The sequence below is a fragment of the Rattus norvegicus genome, chromosome 16 (genome assembly GCF_036323735.1).
Source record: "Rattus norvegicus strain BN/NHsdMcwi chromosome 16, GRCr8, whole genome shotgun sequence".
Lineage (NCBI taxonomy): Eukaryota > Metazoa > Chordata > Mammalia > Rodentia > Muridae > Rattus > Rattus norvegicus.
The window spans coordinates 33,438,506-33,451,058 of NC_086034.1; the positions used below are offsets into that span (position 1 = coordinate 33,438,506).

Here is a 12,553-nt window from a genome sequence, read left to right on the forward strand (position 1 = left end):
CTAATCCGGTAGAGACTTGATGCCTCAGGGTGGGGGGGATACTTGGGGTGGGGGACACCCTCGCAGAGGTGAAGGGGAGGGCAAGAGGGGAAGAAATCTTCAAGGGGGAAACCAGGAGGGGGCAGCATTTGGGATGTAAATAAATAAAATAATTTTTTTTTTTTACAAAAATGACAAAAGACGTCATGGCCTAGAATGTGCCTGAGTGATGGCCTTAATGGCTGTCTACTGCCTGAAGCCATAAACTTACCATTCCACATGCTTGTCACCAAGTCCTGGGAGCTCTCTTCTTTACCAGGTCATCTGACCTCACCCAAGCGTTCTGTGATCCAAGTGCGTGTGTGTGTGTGTGTGTGTGTGTGGTGTGTGTGTGTGTGTGTGTGTGTGTGTGTGTGTGTGTTGGGGGGAGGGCTGCTGACTTCTCCTCTGCCTTTGACCTCTTGTATCTTTATGACTCCCTGTGGACTAAAACACTGTGTGTCCAGGTATCATAGTACAACGCTGCTAAGACTATTAATTTCCTCTGGCTTTTTCCCATCAGCAAAGATACAGTCCCACTATTTCTTCACAGAGGTTAGACACGTCATGCTCCTGCTGCAGCAACAAGCAGATCCCACCAAATGTGCCTTGGGAGCCATGGCCCTGCCCTGACCCTTGCCTGGGAATTTTAAGGTTCCCGGTTAGCTATAACAGGGGCATGGTACTTTTCCCTGCCCCTAAACCTGTCACATCTGAGTATCCGGTCATTAAAAGCAGAGTGTTCTTCATGTAGGACTGGGAGTTGAAAGGTTGATTCTTAACATCCTTTGGGAAGGACTGGGATTGACCTAGTGGCTTCTGAGTTACAGTTAGGCGCATGCCACCCCATTCAGTGTGTGGGTCACCACATCAAAATCTGCAGTCACTCTCCAGGCTGTGGAAACAGACGGCTTCGTGTTTTATTTGTGATGTGTCTTCGTGTAAACTGGAATGATGCTAGGCCCTTAATATATGGAACGTCTGTGTGTGGTACATGAGACTTTATCCCAAATGCAGATAAAAAGTAAAAGCCGGGTATGGTGACTGTAACTCACTGATGGGCAGGGTAGAAAAAGAGGGATTCCTGAACTCCGCTGCTCAACCGCTCAGCCAAATCCATGAGATCTGGTGATAGAGCCTGTTTCAAAACAAATAAAGGTAGAGGGACAGAGAAGGTCACAGTGGTTGAGAGCACTTGGGGCTCTTGCAGAAGACCCTGGTTTGGCTCCTACCAATCACATAACAGTTCCAGTGGTTACAGCGCCCTCTTCTGGCCTCCACAGGCATTCCACACACGTGGTGCACTTAGATGCAAGACAAACACTGATACATATAAAATGAAGGTAATTAAACCTTTAAAAATATAAACAAACAAATACATATCAAATAAGAGCAATCAAGGAAAAGATATCCAATGCTGACATATATTTTCTATAGACACGTACACACATGCACACACCCATACTAACAAACACACAGATGCACACATAACACACACACACACACACACACACACACACACACACACACACACAAGGAAAAGAAAACAGTCAGGTTATTCTGCAATAGCATTGCAGACAAGTCAGTTCAGTTCGAATGAAGAAGGCTGGTGGATGCAGCTTTCACCGCAGCCTCATTCCCTCACAACCCCTCCCATAGGCAGCCTTAGTTTTCCAGTTGCAGCTCAGTTTGTTTTTCACAAATAAAAGTTCAATCATGAGTTACTTAATAAAATTTGTTCTGAATGCTCCAGTCCTGTAGAACTTGCTCAGATGCCTCTAGGGTGAACATGATGGTGTCCTGGTGTCTGAGGTGAAGACTGAGGACATGGAAGGCACTCCTCTTCAGCTCCATGCCCTGCAGGCATACAAGACTCTCCTTACCATGTTTGCTGAATTTCTCATTTTTCTCGTCCCTTTAATTATATCTGAAAGTATCTTAAGACGACAGAATCCCTGCACCCCAACCATAATAACAGCATTTGCTGAAAGCAAGTATACCTCAAATAGCTCAAGAAAATCTGTCAATGTAGGAAAAAGATGTAGCCCGGAACTATGAAAAAGAAGACAAACTTCTCCTGGCCTCTGAAACTTTCGCCACCGTCCTATTTTCCACAACAACGGGAGACATTCCTTTCATTTTCCCAATGGAGCACTAAGACATTCCACTTTGGGGAACTCTACACTTGTCACGCAGTATTAAATAAAACCCATGACCATAGCTTTTTAAACAACAAACAAAAATAACTCAAGTGTGACTAGCCATGTGACTGCTTATGTGAGTTGGACAGAATATAAACTAAAAAATCAAAACAAAGAAATCTATTTTAAAACATTTGTATTTAAATGAAGTTGAGAAGGCCTAAAAAGAGAAGTGTGACTTTTTTTTCCTAATTTCCAAATGTTTCCCTTTGCTGTGCTGTGCTGTGTTGTGTTGTGTTGTGTGGAGAGAGAGCCTGTTTCAAAACAAATAAAGACAGAGGGACAGAGAAGGTCACAATGGTTGAGAGCACTTGGTGCTCTTGTAGAAGACCCTGGTTTGGCTCCTACCAATCACATAGCAGCTCACAACCATTTGTAACCTCTGTTCCAGTGGTTACAGCGCCCTCTTCTGACCACCACAGACATTCCACACACATAGTGCACTTACATGCAAGCCAAACTCTGATACATATAAACCTTTAAAATAAAAATAAATACATAGATGATAGATAGATAGATAGATAGATAGATAGATAGATAGATAGATAGATAGATAGATCATACATACATACATACATACATACATACATACATACACACACAGACAGATAAATAGTGTGAAGAGAAATTAAGGAAAAACACCCAATGCCAACCTCTATTTTCTGCAGACATGCACTCGTGAACACACACCCACACTAACAAACACACAGATGCATATTTCCATGTCAAGGGAGTGCATGTGTGCATGCGTGCATGTCTTCAAACACTTATTTTCTTAAGTAGCCTGAGATGGCTACTATATCTAACCAGACACTGGTATACTAATCTATAGAGAATGAATGTAGGGGCTGGCTTCTTGGATATCTGTATCTTAATCACTGTCAAGGAGAAAGAGAAATACACACATGCATGGCTACAGAACATCTGAGGCAAGAGATAAATTTTATAGGCCTCAGTCCGTGATGTTTTCCAAATGCTAAAACACAAATAGCCTTTGAAATCTGGGACAATATTTAAATAGATTTTATTGCTCTCTCTTCCCTTCTTCTGATACAGTTGTTCTTTCCTGGTCTGTCATCTCTGTATCTCTCTGCCCTACACCCTTTCTTCCCTCCCTTTCTCCATCAATTCCCTCATTCTTCTTACCCAGTTTTCTTTTTCACTGCCTTTATTATTCATGGGTGAGACACTTTAAGGCTCTAAAAATAAAGTTGAAATCCCTTAGGACCTAGATATGGGTCCATTAGGATTACACATTTAGCTAAAGGAGGAACTAGATGACTCCTTTCCCCGTGCATTTGTGCAACTAGAACAGGTTTTTCTTGTCACTACTGTGCTGTGTCTGTCTAATGTGTTTTACACTCCCCTCTCTGTCTAGACAGGAGTCAGCTTCATCACAAATTTTTTCAGACTGGTTTGTGAATTAAAAGCGAGTCAGCTTACTTAAGACCAACATTGGTTTGTCATATTACCTGCCAGGCTGCCTTTTTTTGACATTCTAGCTCTACCCTGATTGGATCCTTCAGAGACTAATCTGGAGTAAGAGGATGAAGACTCATTCACAGATGTTAATACCCAGGCTGTTACTCAGCTGTCTGGGAACAGACACAGACTATCTCCAGTCGCTTCTATAGCATTGCCTAATGGTCTAATGGCATGTGAAATGAAAGCCACAAAAAAAGTCTCTCTCTCTCTCTCTCTCTCTCTCTCTCTCTCTCTCTCAGACACACACACACACACACACACACACAAACATAAATACACATGTGTGTTGGTGCCTCATGAGTCTAGAAGATCCCCCTAGAGATGTAGTTACAGGCTGTTGTGAGCTGCCCCAGTGTTAGATACTGAACCCCAACTTTCTACAAGAAAAGCACAGCACTCAGGAAGCAGAGGCAGGTGGATCTCTGTTCAAGGTCAACCTGCTCTACAGAGCAAATTCCAAAAGAGAACCCCTGTCTTTAAAAAAATAAAATAACACTTGTCATCTCTTTTTTTCAAGGTGACTCTCTACTTAGCAATGTAATCCTAGGTCTTTGTCCATGTATTGACTGTGTGCTTCAGGATACGAGAGAAAGTCCAGTGGTTGAATATCCTAAGGACTGAGCTATGAAAGGGAAACTATGCAAATGCTTACTGGGAAGCCAGTCTGTTGCACACAGTTAAGATTATGTCTTAGGTTAGAATAGTAGCTATGTATGCAAAACTAGCCTGTTTGCAACCTGTGCCTCCCTTACTATATGACAGGACACCCAGGGTGTCTCTCCACACTGTCAGGTGTGTCAAAGGTTTGACATTTTTGACACAAACACCTTGACACTTAATGCATGACAGATAGAACACAACAACCAACTACAATTATTCATAATTTTAAACATTAGGTCAATATCTTTTTTGTTCTATGTGATATACATCTTTTTTTTTTTGCACAACTGAGAATTCATTAAGCGTGTGACAAACAACCAGGATTCCTGGAAATCTGTCTGGAAATGAGCTTTGCACAATTCAGTCTGACTGCAAAGGGTTGTGTAGCCGCTAGCTCACCACTCACATCCATTAAAACGCACTGGTGCTTATTTAAGAACAAAGGGGTAATTTTTCCTTTAATGCCTGTGTGATTTCCTAGCAGTATTTAAACTGTCCTGATTTAAACTGAGAAGTTCTATGGTATTAATGACCTAACTCATGGAGCTAGTTGGCTTATCTGTGGCTTAGACAATTGTAGAAAATAAATGCTAATATACTTAAAGCAGTGAAGCGCAACCTGCCCTTTTGAAAATAAGAGTTCTTGAAATGAGAAAGAAAAGAAAAGGCAATAGAAACAAAAGCTGAGGAAATGTCCTACAGAGTGTCTGTGTGTGCGCGCACACACACAATATATGTATATAGAAATATATTCACCAAATTTAGAGCCATTTACTTCTGTATTGAAAATCCACACCAAATGTACAATATGCAGAATGAATTCAGAGCTGTGCACATCCCTGTGGAGTTCAGAAAATCCACCAGGATAAGGAGACCACTGAACGAACATGTACCCAGGGAACTCAGCGAGCCTTGGTCCTTCTCAGCAGCTACACTAGATGCAAACAGACCATGAAGCAAAAGCTTCAAATGCAAAATTACCTCAAACTTGGAATTCTACCCAGGTCTTCAGGTCTGTGTGAAGATCTAAAAAAACTATTTCCAGACTTGCAAAGTCTCAGGAAGTGTTCTGCTACAGCCTCCCAAGGAGGATGTTCTCTACCACAACCAGAGAGCTGAACCAGAAAGAGCGAGAGGCAGATGTGGAGAGCAGGAAGCAGGGATCAAAGGGAACCTCAAAGAGTATGCCAGCTGAGCACCAGTGGGGAGGACAGCCCCTCCCCCACACACACCAGATTGCAGGGAGTGGGTCAGGAGACAAACCCACTCAGGCTGTCTGCACTCGGGTTCAGTCCCAGCTCCTCTCTGTCTTCTACCCTGATGACAGAATGGCTGGATGACAATACCAGCTTTTCCTGTTCTGTTGTCCTGAATTCTCTACCATAAACTGACACATGATCTCAGAAGACACTCAGGTTGTCCCCCATGGTCTATGCTGTCCTAGTCCTGAGACCTGGGATGTGGCCATGTTGAATTTAGGAACATGAAATTTCCTGGTGCTGACTCCACCAGCAACTGTTTGGTGTTCAGAGGCTTTAAAAAAAAAAAGTGACGAAGTTTGACTCACTGTACAATTCTTTAAATAACACACATATAGATATAGACATGTTTAAGACCTAGCTTTTAAAGGATATATACGTAGGCCATCAAAGGAACGGTTATCTCAAGGGACAGAGGATTAATGTGGGGAGGACATGCAAGCCATTTCTAATATGCTAGTATTGCTTTATTTCTTCCAGTCCATAAATACATTTCATTAACATCCTAACCCTGCACATTTTAAGTGTCCTTCTCTCTATGTGGGTAGAACTGACCGTCTTTAATGATCCTTAGAATGCACTGATGCCTGCCCTCCCTTTAAGCACAATGGAGTTCCTCTTCCTTCAAATTAGCCAGAGTCTTATTTTTTTTTAATAGTTGTGTTTGCCAAGCCATGTGGCTTGAAAAGTAAAGGCTGCTCGTGACTTCAGATAAACACATAAAAGGCCACAAAGGGAGAGATGTTTGAAACGATGTCCTGGGAACCTAGGGGACCAACTGGTCTCACCCTTGCTGCTGCTTCCTTGGATGAGTTTCTGCAAATTTGGTTCTGTCTGTATTTCACCAAGTGTTAAATCCATCCAGGAACCTGAGTGAGATTCCGCTGCTGCAATTGCATAGATTTTAGGTTAACTTTCACAAGTATTTATTACCAATTAAAATAATTTCTAGCTTAATAATTTATTAGATGCCCTCAAATCACAACCCCAGGAAATCAAATTTAAGATGAACCTCAATTAAAGTTATTAACAACGGTAGACTTTTCCATTTGTATTGGTACAGTTCTAAGTGCCTTTATTTGACACACACTCCCGGACACACCAGGATTTCTTTTACAGATGTCATACCTTTGTTCAAATAAGTTGCAATCAGATGGAGATTCCACATTGCAACCCGGCACTCGCCATTTCCTTGTGGCTTGCTTTGTATTTAATCACGTCCGAACCTTGCAAGTCAAGATGCACCTTTCAAGCCTCCAAACACAGACCTGTTGTCCGAGTGGGGTACACTTCCAAGAGAAGTCTAGCAAGCAACCGTGGGTGCTGGAGTTAACACTACCACGTCACCAAACAACATCTCAGTGCCCTTTGTTCAGTTTTGTTCTCTATGTCATATCTTTTCTAGATATTTCCTCGATCACAACCATATGCCTATCTTTTTTTCACATAATATCATTGAAAATTCATATAAACTAAGTCCTGTTTGATTGGGTTGGAATTACAAAGGAAACTCATAGGGAAATCAATCTTTTTGTTTTGTGAAGCAAATATTCTTTCTGCCATCTAAACTTACTCATGCACTTAAACAACAGTTCCGACGAGGCTGCCGTGTATTAACTGCTGGGAACATGAGCCATGAACAAAAGCAAAGAAACCGATAAAGTAACCACTCGGCAAACTATTCCATTTTAGTTGATAACGTGTCTCCAGTGGGAAGCTGCAGTGCTCAAATCACAGTTAGAGGAAGCTGAGACCAAGTCTAATTTTTTAGAGGAAGAGGAGAGTGAATGTTAGGATAGATCTTATGGATAAAAGGAAAACAGCCTCAGAAATTGGTGCTTACAGACAGGAGCTGAATGCTCAAAGACAAGAGCTCAAAAGGCCAGGACCACCCTCACAGAGGCAGGACTTTATCTGCCACATCCCAGCTCTTGACTCTATATTCAGATCACTCAAGGACCAGGAAACGAAACAGCTTTCTTCTTCCTTAGCTCTTTGGCTGAGAAAAGAAGATATAACTTAGAAAAGCCCAGAATCTTAGAAGGCGTGAAAAGGAAGCAGCATCACCATTCGATAATAGTCGTCAGGATGCTGGGAGACGGCTCTTGGGGGGTGAGAGCACACACTGCACAAACACCTGAGTTTAAATTGGAAGGACCCACATAAAAAGCTGGATGTGGTCATGCACACACCTATATCACAAGCGCTGTGGTAGGCAGAGACAGAAGCTGCGTTTCAGCAAACTAACTACCAACTTAGCGCCAAGGAAGTGTCTCAAAGGAGCAAGGCAGGATGGAGACAGAGCTGGATACCTGATGTCCTTTTCTGCACTTTCACACTCACACGTGTACACACAAACTCAGTGCTACTGGAAGCCCATAACTCAGGGACAGCCACTGCCTGAGGATGTTTTCCACAACTTTATCTATTTCCTATAATGCCAGTATAATTGATCCAAGGAATCCAATATCTTATTAGGGGGAACATTCAGCTATCTCCTTGTGAATGTGAGAGCCATTGTTTCTTAGGATATTGGGAACATTAATTAGACTTTCAAGCATTGAGAAAGTCATTTCCAGACTTAAATCTTTCATTACCTCCCTCTGCGCCACACTCCCTATGTGGTTAATGTGGGAAAACAGCAGGACGACTGTAGAGGCTTTGTGCTTCAGCAGTAAGCAGCACACCTGGTGCCAGCCCAGGAGCCTGCCTCAGGAAGTTGGACTGCAAGACTAATTAGCCATATTCTTGAGGTCAGACCTGAAGGAAGGAGAGCTTTGGAGCTGTCTGTCTAAAACCTTTTAGAGAGCGAATATTCTAGCTTTTATTTCCTCTCCTCTGCTTACATCCGCATTTAACTCATCGATAACCACATATATTCAATTAAACAAAAACAAAACCGTCCAAGTGTCTCCTCGTTCCATTCCTGTTGTCTCTCTCACATGCACGATGACTAATCATGCAGATGGGGAGGCTCCAGCTTGACTTGCTAGCACCCTTTCTACCTGCTTCAACTGGAAAGCCAAGACTGCACGATATTATCAAAACATACAAGGTGACCTCACAGGCCGTATGTCCTTCTGTTATTTCCTTTCTATTCAGTGAACATTTGTAACAATAAGTGTATCTTTTAAATGTGTCAGTGTCTTTGAAACCCAACCCCCAAGCCCTTCCCTTACTATTCTCAAACACTCAGGACTGATAGTTATTAAATAATCTGGGAACCAGGCTCAGAGAGTTATGGAGCAGTATTGAGACCCTATTTTCACACTTCATGATTTATTTTGGACAGTGAGGCCACACCTCTGCATTTCAGAGAACACTTGGATAGTTGGTTCTCTCTTCCCTCCTATGGGGTTGTGAGAACAGAACACATACCATCAGGCTTGCCCCAGGCACCCTCTGGACCATCTTGCCAGCCTCAAGGGCATAGCTTTTAGTCTGCTGTTCCAATGGCAGTTCAAAATGAGTCATCAGAGCGGGTGGTAGCCATTTTTTATTTTTCCATACTGGGGCTCAAAGCCAGGCACTTGTTCATGGCTGAGCAAGTGTTCTACCACAGAGTTTCATCCACCAATCTCCCTTCGCAACTACCAATCTCTAAAAGATTTTATTTGTTTATTTGTTTGTTTGTTTGTTTGTTTATTGTATGTGAGTACACAGTTGCTGTTTTCAGACCCAGCAGAAGGGGGCATCAGATCCTGTTATACATGGTTGTAAGCCACCATGTGGTTGCTGGGAATTGAACTCAGGACCAAGCTCTGGAAGAGCAGTCAGTGCTCTAACCGCTAAGCCATCTCCAGCCCTATAGTCAAAAAGTTAAGACAAAAAATAAGTGAATAAGAAAATAGTAGAGTGCCTAAGTTTAGTGGTTTTGGGGACATTTGTTGCCACTGTGTGTGTGTGTGTGTGTGTGTGTGTGTGTGTGTGTGTGTGTGTTCTTGCTTATATATATGTGATATATATGTGTGTATGAGCATATACATATACATCATATACATACATATCATATACATACATATCATATATATCATATATGTACCATATACATACCATATATAAACATGTTGTATACATATATATCATATACAGACACATATAGTCTGTGTATGTGTATAGTTTGTATATATACATGTGCAGGTTGGACATAAACTGTATCTCCTGTTCATTAATAAATGTTTTGAAAATCACTTTTTAGAACTTTCCTAAAGACAAAAAAATCATCTGGAAAGCATATTTAAAAAAAAAAAATTCTAGGCTCTATCCCAGGCCTGCTTGGTCAGACTCTGGGTGAGCGAAGAGGACAGAGAAATCAGCAAACTTAGCCATCGCTGCACGTGATCCCTATCCCCAGACAGGTCTGGGAAGCACCAATATACAGGAATTAAATTCAAAAGCCAAGGGTCCTCTGCAGCCAGTCTCATAAATAAAAAAATTCAAAAGCCAAGGGTCCTCTGCAGCCAGTCTCATAAATAAAAAAATTCAAAAGCCAAGGGTCCTCTGCAGCCAGTCTCATAAATAAAATCCGTCAACAACAACAACAACAAAATCATCAGTCTTACCAAGAGCTCAGGCATTCTAGTTTTAAATCTACACAATCTAAATAATGACGAAGGATCTTGGGCACCTCTCAAGAGCCAAATTTTTTTTCCTAGCCTCTAGGTTTTCCTTCTCCTCTGTAAGTAGAATAGCCAATTTTAAAATGTGAAAATGACTTAAATGTAAATTACAGCCATAGCTTGGCACTCTTCATTCATAGTGTCTGCCCAGGTCCCATGTACGCCTTGAGATGGGGACATTTTCCGTTGCAGAGACGGGAAGGTGAGTCGGCCTGGGTTTGCCTCTGCCTATTCCTGCGCAGCTGCCTGCTCGTGCCAGGGGATGTTACAGACACACATTGTCGAAATGTGCTGTGGAATTAGCGTGCAGCCCAAGTTTAATTTTTTGAGCATCTTTTGCCTCCTGCTATTGTCAGTACTACAGCAACTGGAAGCAAGACTCCTGCTAACGTTTAACTCAGCAGGCTTTGCTATCCTCGTAGGGAAACATTAAGAACTAGGGAAAGCTCGGAAGCATGCTATCCACTTACACCCACATTCACACTGGGTATTCCAAGTGTGTCTTTTAAAGGACTCTTTCGATCATAAAACATGAAAAACGTAACTCCCATGACTCACAGATGAGATCTTGTAGGACCTCACAAGGATGTTTGCCAGCCTCAGGAGTGAGATGAGAGCTCAAGTGGCCACCCTCAAGCCTGCTTGCTGCAACATGATTTTGTGTGATCATGCTATATCATCCCAAAACGTGATTTCATATCATTGGGGGAAAAAATTTAAAGAGCTCAGGTTGCGATTTTCAATATCATATTTTTTTCCTTGTTGGAGCTCAGGAAATTCCCATGAGGTCATCATTTCATTGTGGTCTGAAGAACTCAAACTGTCTTCCGGTTGAAATAACTATCTCTGGGTTTTTGTGAGGTTACTGTACATTTTGCACATAAGTGAACAAAACCTGTGAAAATCAAAGTAATTATCCCTTTACTGTATGTGTCTATATGTCTCTGTCATAAGTAAAAGTGTACAGATATAAACTAAAATGTGTATGTTTAAGTCTCTGCCTTAAACTTAAAACCTCATGAAAATTTTAACACAATTATTTAGGAGGTAGGAAGTTAAACACCATTTGTACCTTTTAAGTTTTATCCCATGTGTTTGTATAAAATTTTTTATCGTGTATATGTATTATCCAAAATATATTTTTCTTTTCCTAAAGTGGTGGGGTTGGTCTGGGGAGGCTTCTTTGTTTGACTGATTGTTTTTGAGACCAGGTCTCATCTAACCTACGGTGGTAGCGCTACAAAGTTCAAGACTAGCTTCGAACTCCTGATCCTTCTGCCCACAACTCCCACTCAGTGAGATCTCAGGTGTGCCCAAAATATAAATTCACAATTTCTAAATATACAGAGAAGTCTTAAAAAGGAAGAAAAAGATAATTCAGAAAACCTCATTTAGCTTTGATTTTATAGGCTGAATTGGAAGGGTGATAAAGCTACTAAGAACAAAATTGGGATGGGGAGGGCAAAAACATCTTGCCTTTATGGTTATAGAATAAGTATAGAACATCTAATATCTGATCAGACTGAAAAGATATTACATAGTCAACCTGCATTTTGATTCCTCAAACTATATTTGCTTCTTTCTTCTATTTTTTAAATTGTCCCCCCAAAATTAATTCTTTCCTAATTCCACCTTACACTTAAAGAGATATTTACATTTAGCAAACTGGAACTTTCTCATAAATCTACCCACTTCCTGCACTGACTTTGAAGAAAACAGAGAAGGAAGGCTAGGCACGCCCTCCTGGCATGAGGACACACCCTGTGGCAGGTGGGCATGAGGCCTGTAAAACTTGGATTGGGGATCCATCTGGAGACTTTCTAATTCGAGTTCTTGTTTCCATGCTGCCATATCCCATCATCTTAAATGCCCGGTGGCGTGCTGTTAGGAAGCCTGGATCGTTATCTCACACCTGCAGCTATAGAATATTAAGCAGTACACTCCTTAACACACACAGCTGATAGATGGGTGGGTTCGGAATGTCTAGGCTCTGTGCGTGGGACAAGGTTGCAGGCTTTCACTCAGAAGTCTCTTAGGATATCTTAGAGCCTCTCATTAGTCAGGCTGTTCGAGCCTTTAATCTATCTTCTTCCCTCTCGCTGGAACTGTAGCTCACATGTTCTTATTCTTTGACAAAGATGGATGTTACCCAAGCAACATCTTGTTACATGACTCTAATCTTTCCCTAACTTGACATTTCAATAGATACATAGGAGACATTCATTACTCTGCTGTTTTAATCTTCTTTGCTGAAGCAAAAGTGAGAAAGTTTACGACAGAAAATATGCTTTCTTAAGTTTTGAGTGCACGG

General features: G+C 41.6%; 1 protein-coding gene across 4 annotated transcripts in view; it reads left to right on the forward strand.

The window, feature by feature from the left end:
• The window catches only part of Palld (palladin, cytoskeletal associated protein), a 393,294-nt gene that overhangs the window by 199,563 nt on the left and 181,178 nt on the right, over positions 1-12,553 (forward strand). The window lies entirely within an intron of this gene.